At 43.5% G+C, this 6,000-nt stretch overlaps 1 protein-coding gene across 6 annotated transcripts in view; it reads left to right on the forward strand.

Moving 5' to 3' along the window:
* The window catches only part of sh3glb2b (SH3-domain GRB2-like endophilin B2b), a 123,331-nt gene that overhangs the window by 92,830 nt on the left and 24,501 nt on the right, over positions 1-6,000 (forward strand). The window lies entirely within an intron of this gene.

Below are 6,000 nucleotides of genomic sequence, written 5' to 3' on the forward strand. Positions count from 1 at the left end.
TAGGAGTGTCTCACTGCAGTGATCTTCAGGGGGAGTAGTTGTCCCAGCAATGGCCTTGGCCAAGGCCAGTGCTGTCTGAGGGAGCCAAAAGCAGATAAGATTGGGATTGTTTGGTCTTGGGCAAGTAGACGCATTCTTTTACACGACTACTCTGTTTGTCCATTCTGGTCTCCGAATCGATCCATTTTCCTTTGCAAAGCCAAAAGCTTCTCCATGATGTTATCCATGTTGTGGTTCAAGTTCTGAATAGCCACAGTCTGAGTGCCGACAGCTCTGCCGACCGCTTCAATCATGTCGGGCAGCTTTATGGGGCTTTGGACAGCTGTCACCGTTTTCTGATTTCCTCGATAAACCAGGGCAATGCCTAATCCAATCAGCAAAAGTCCTGTAATCATGGTTCCGAATAGGTAGATGTCTTCAATGTCCTCCACAGAAAGAACCGCCAGGCACACGACCCGCCACTTCACCCACGCGTCCATTGTGTAGCCAGCTGCTAACGTTCCACTGAACCCAGGCTTCTCGTCGAGAAAATTGTCAATTGCGTGAAGAGACCAGTTTATCAATTCCATGATTTTTAGTTTGGAGAGCAGTGCGGAGAGAGTCTCTCAAAAGTATAGACAATAGACAGACGAGACAAGAGGAGCAAAAGCAGGGAAGATAAGAGAGAGGAGAGGCAGAGAAATGCGACCGCCTTCCGTGAGAGCACGGATAGAAAGACCATTTCTAGCCCCTCTCTGTCATGTTAAAAGTGCATGGGAAGAATTAAAGCTAGTCATTTCAGATAACATGTGGCAGGCAGCAATTGAAAGAGTGCATAAATCTTCACTCTGTGTGAGACATGGACTACTTCAATTTAAAGTCCTACATTGTCTGCATCTCTGCAGAAGCAAACTTGCCAGAATCTATCCTGACACTGACCCCACCTGTCAAAGATGCCTCAGTGCCCCTGCCACTTTATCCCACATGTTTTTCTCATGCCCTTCAATTGCTCCCTTTTGGACAAAAAAAGGAGGAAAAAAAGCTTGATTTAATTTATACCCTGGTTTTTCTTTGCATCTGCATATTAGCAAAATTGAATGTAGCAAATTTAATACAATATTCTTTTAATCTTTTAACATATTATTGCTCCTGTTTACATTTATAAATGACTTAATCTGGATTACAGTGTTCTGATCCTCAAGCCTACAGTCCTGTTGTCTTGATGCTTTATCTTACAAAATTTACTAGGATAAATAAACACTTCATCAGTCCTGAAGATGTACTGAATACAAGAATATACTTGCTTTTAGTTGTATGTATCAATTCAGTGCACATTGACACAGTACCAACATCCAGCCATCCATTATCTGTAGCCGCTTATCCTGTCTTACAGGGTCGCAGGCAAGCTGGAGCCTATCCCAGCTGACTATGGGCGAGAGGCAGGGTACACCCTGGACAAGTCGCCAGGTTATCGCAGGGCTGACACAGTACCAACATTTAACATTAAACTAGGAAAATAAATGATGGGGATGGTAACCTATGTGGAACCTATTTCTGTCATCCATAGGAATAGTTGATAGTTTAAAGGTCTGATACAGTATCTATGTTAGCAGCACCACTGCCATTGCTTCTGCTCATTTCTCAGTGTACACATCAATATAGCCTCATCAACTCTGGCTATCTATACTGTTTAACTTGTGCCCTGTAAAGTGGTGTGGTCAAAGAACGGAGAGGTGTGTTTGAGCTCTGGTCTGACCTCTAGTGGACATTTAACCTTCTAACCTTCCAGGAGTGGAAAAGATACAATGGAAAGTATGGGAACAATCCCCCTTCTGGAGTTGATTTGCCCAGGAGTGGATGTAGAGTGGTGGGAGCGCCTGGGTATTTCAAACCATTTTTGAACAACTGCTCCATCCAGGGGGGAAAATCAAGGCTGCGTTAACACAAAACATTAGCTACTATAATATCACGATAACATGGAATTATACAATTTATGATAATAGCAATTACTAAGGAACTCTTTTATACATTGTATCTGCCATTTTTCTATCAGCATCAATTAATTATTAATAATTATAATTATTCAAAAATCCACTATGTTTATTACAAATATGATGGCAGTATGTGTGCTGCCTGCTGTTATGCATCTAGTTTGGAAACTGCTGTTCTAATTTGTTCTATTTCTTTCCAACTGAAAAATTCAGCTCCTCATTCTGTTTTGAGCAGCAGTTGGTTAGAGTGACTCACATTTCATAGCTCCTAGGCAGTAACATCCTACTGAAATCAGGAATGTTATTGTCAAAATTCTTAGACTTTAGTCCAAGTCCCTAATGTTTCAGATAACAGATACTCTGAGAATATTCAGAGATGTTGTTTCACTAACGCCTAATTAAGTCTACTTTTTATGTGACATTCATGTAGTTTTACTATAGTTTGACTTGCTGTTGGTGCATTATTGACTATAAAAGTCTAAATGTCTGAATATGAAACTGCGGTTAAAAAAAAAAAAGAAGAAAAGGGCACAGTGCCACCACCTTGAATCAAAACTTTATCTAAGTTTGGACACACCTAATTTAATTTTTTTTGTTTATTTTTATTAATTAAGACACTTTATGTCTTAAAGTAATGATGGATGTCATGTCATTGTTTTTATTACAACACCGATTCCAAAAAAGTTGGGACAAATTGTAAATAAAAACGGAATGCAATGATGTGGAAGTTTCAAAATTCCATATTTTATTCAGAATGGAACATAGATGACATATCAAATGTTTAAACTGAGAAAATGTATCATTTAAAGAGAAAAATTAGGTGATTTTTAAATTTCATGACAACACATCTCAAAGTTGGGACAAGGCCATGTTTACCACTGTGAGACATCCCCTTTTCTCTTTACAACAGTCTGTAAACGTCTGGGGACTGAGGAGACAAGTTGCTCAAGTTTAGGGATAGGAATGTTAACCCATTCTTGTCTAATGTAGGATTCTAGTTGCTCAACTGTCTTAGGTCTTTTTTGTCGTATCTTCCGTTTTATAATGCGCCAAATGTTTTCTATGGGTGAAAGATCTGGACTGCAGACTGGCCAGTTCAGTACCCGGACCCCCCTTCTACGCAGCCATGATGCTGTAATTGATGCAGTATGTGGTTTGGTATTGTCATGTTGGAAAATACAAGGTCTTCCCTGAAAGAAACATCGTCTGGATGGGAGCATATGTTGCTCTAGAACCTGGATATACCTTTCAGCATTGATGGTGTCTTTCCAGATGTGTAAGCTGCCCATGCCACACGCACTAATGCAACCCCATACCATCAGAGATGCAGGCTTCTGAACTGAGTGCTGATAACTTGGGTCGTCCTTCTCCTCTTTAGTCCGAATGACACGGCGTCCCTGATTTCCATAAAGAACTTCAAATTTTGATTCGTCTGACCACAGAACAGTTTTCCACTTTGCCACAGTCCATTTTAAATGAGCCTTGGCCCAGAGAAGACGTCTGCGCTTCTGGATCATGTTTAGATATGGCTTCTTCTTTGAACTATCGAGTTTTACCTGGCAACGGCGGATGGCACGGTGAATTGTGTTCACAGATAATGTTCTCTGGAAATATTCCTGAGCCCATTTTGTGATTTCCAATACAGAAGCATGCCTGTATGTGATGCAGTGCCATCTAAGGGCCCGAAGATCACGGGCACCCAGTATGGTTTTCCGGCCTTGACCCTTACACACAGAGATTCTTCCAGATTCTCTGAATCTTTTGATGATATGCACTGTAGATGATGATATGAACTCTTTGCAATTTTACACTGTCGAACTCCTTTCTGATATTGCTCCACTATTTGTCGGCGCAGAATTAGGGGGATTGGTGATCCTCTTCCCATCTTTACTTCTGAGAGCCGCTGCCACTCCAAGATGCTCTTTTTATACCCAGTCATGTTAATGACCTATTGCCAATTGACCTAATGAGTTGCAATTTGGTCCTCCAGCTGTTCCTTTTTTGTACCTTTAACTTTTCCAGCCTGTCATGAAATTTCAAATGAGCCAATATTTGGCATGAAATTTTAAAATGTCTCACTTTCGACATTTGATATGTTGTCTATGTTCTATTGTGAATACAATATCAGTTTTTGAGATTTGTAAATTATCTCGTCTCGTCTTCTTCCGCTTATCCGGGACCAGGTCGCGGAGGCAGCAGTCTAAGCATGGAAGCCCAAACTTCCCTTTCCCCAGACACCTCGGCCAGCTCCTCGGGAAGAACACCGAGGCGTTCCCAGGCCAGCCGAGAGACATAGTCCCTCCAGCGTGTCCTGGGTCTTCCCCGGGGCCTCCTCCCGGGGGGACATGCCTGGAACACCTCCCCAGGGAGGCGTCCAGGAGGCATCCGAAAAAGATGCCCGAGCCACCTCAGCTGGTTCCTCTCGATGTGGAGGAGCAGCGGCTCTACTCCGAGCTCCTCCCGAGTGACTGTGCTTCTCACCCTATCTCTAAGGGAGCGCCCAGCCACCCTGCGAAGGAAACTCATTTCAGCCGCTTGTATCCGCGATCTTGTTCTTTCTGTCATTACCCAAAGCTCATGACCATAGGTGAGAGTCGGAACGTAGATCGACCGGTAAATTGAGAGCTTCGCCTTTTGGCTCAGCTCCTTCTTCACCACGACGGACCGGTAAAGCGACCACATCACTGCGGAGGCTGCACCGATCCGCCTGTCGATCTCACGCTCCATCCTTCCCCCACTCGTGAACAAGATCCCGAGATACTTAAACTCCTCCACTTGAGGCAGGACTTCTCCACCAACCTGGAGAGGGCAAGCCACCCTTTTCCGGTCGAGAACCATGGCCTCGGACTTGGAGGTGCTGATTCTCATCCCAGCCGCTTCACACTCGACTGCAAACCGCCCCAGTGCATGCTGAAGGTCCTGGTTTGAAGAAGCCAACAGGACAAAATCATCCGCAAAAAGCAGAGATGAAATCCTGTGGTTCCCAAACAGGATTCCTTCCGGCCCCTGGCTGCGCCTAGAAATTCTGTCCATAAAAATTATGAACAGAACCGGTGACAAAGGGCAGCCCTGCCGGAGTCCAACATTCAATAATTGTAAATTATTGCATTCCGTTTTTATTTACAATTTGTACTTTGTCCCAACTTTTTTGGAATCGGGATTGTATTTACTGTTTGATCTCAAACACATTAAGGAGGCAGGAAATTGCACTAACTTTTGACAAGGCACAGCTGCTAATTGAAAAGCATTCCAGGTGACTCCCTGATGAAGCTGATTCAGATAATGCCAATAGTGTGCAAAGTGTCAAAGTAAACGATGGCTGCTTTGAAGAATCTGAAAATATGAAACGATTTCCCCCCCCCCACATAATTCCATGTACGTTCCATATGTTATTTCATATTTGTGATGTTTTCAGTATTGTTCTACAACGTAGAAGATGGTCCAAATACAAAAGTATTGAGTAGTAATGTGTAGGTGTGTCCAAACTTTTGACTGGCACTGAATAATCTATATAAAAGCCCATGTGACTGCACCTCCATTCCCTCCTACTGTCAAAACTTGCATAAACGCAAGCCAATTATGATCAATGTACAACTGAACGAATGAAACATGTTTCACCTGACCCTGGCCACATCCACACGCATCCTTGGTCTATGAATGGAAGAGACTGGATTAATGTGTAAACATTAGTGAACAGAATTGGGGCAGCGGGGGCATGGCCAAGTGTCAGTTTGTGACTGACTTTGGTGTTTGTGGTCAGGGTGTAGGTTTCAGTATCACTGTAATAAGTCCCTGATGTGGGTGGAGTACAGAAGCACGGCAGGTGGGAGCTGAAGTTCTCACACACTTTATTTTCCTTTACGTTGCTGCTTTTCAGCTTCGCTCAGTCACTGCGAACGCACACACGCACACGGACAACAGGTGTAATGACTTGGCCACTCACCTTCCCTGATCCCGCCCTCCATTCACAAACTAATGCTTGGCCACGCCCCCGCTGCCACAAGGATATTCTCATAACACATGCTGGTGA

The sequence above is a fragment of the Neoarius graeffei genome, chromosome 28 (genome assembly GCF_027579695.1).
Source record: "Neoarius graeffei isolate fNeoGra1 chromosome 28, fNeoGra1.pri, whole genome shotgun sequence".
NCBI lineage: Eukaryota > Metazoa > Chordata > Actinopteri > Siluriformes > Ariidae > Neoarius > Neoarius graeffei.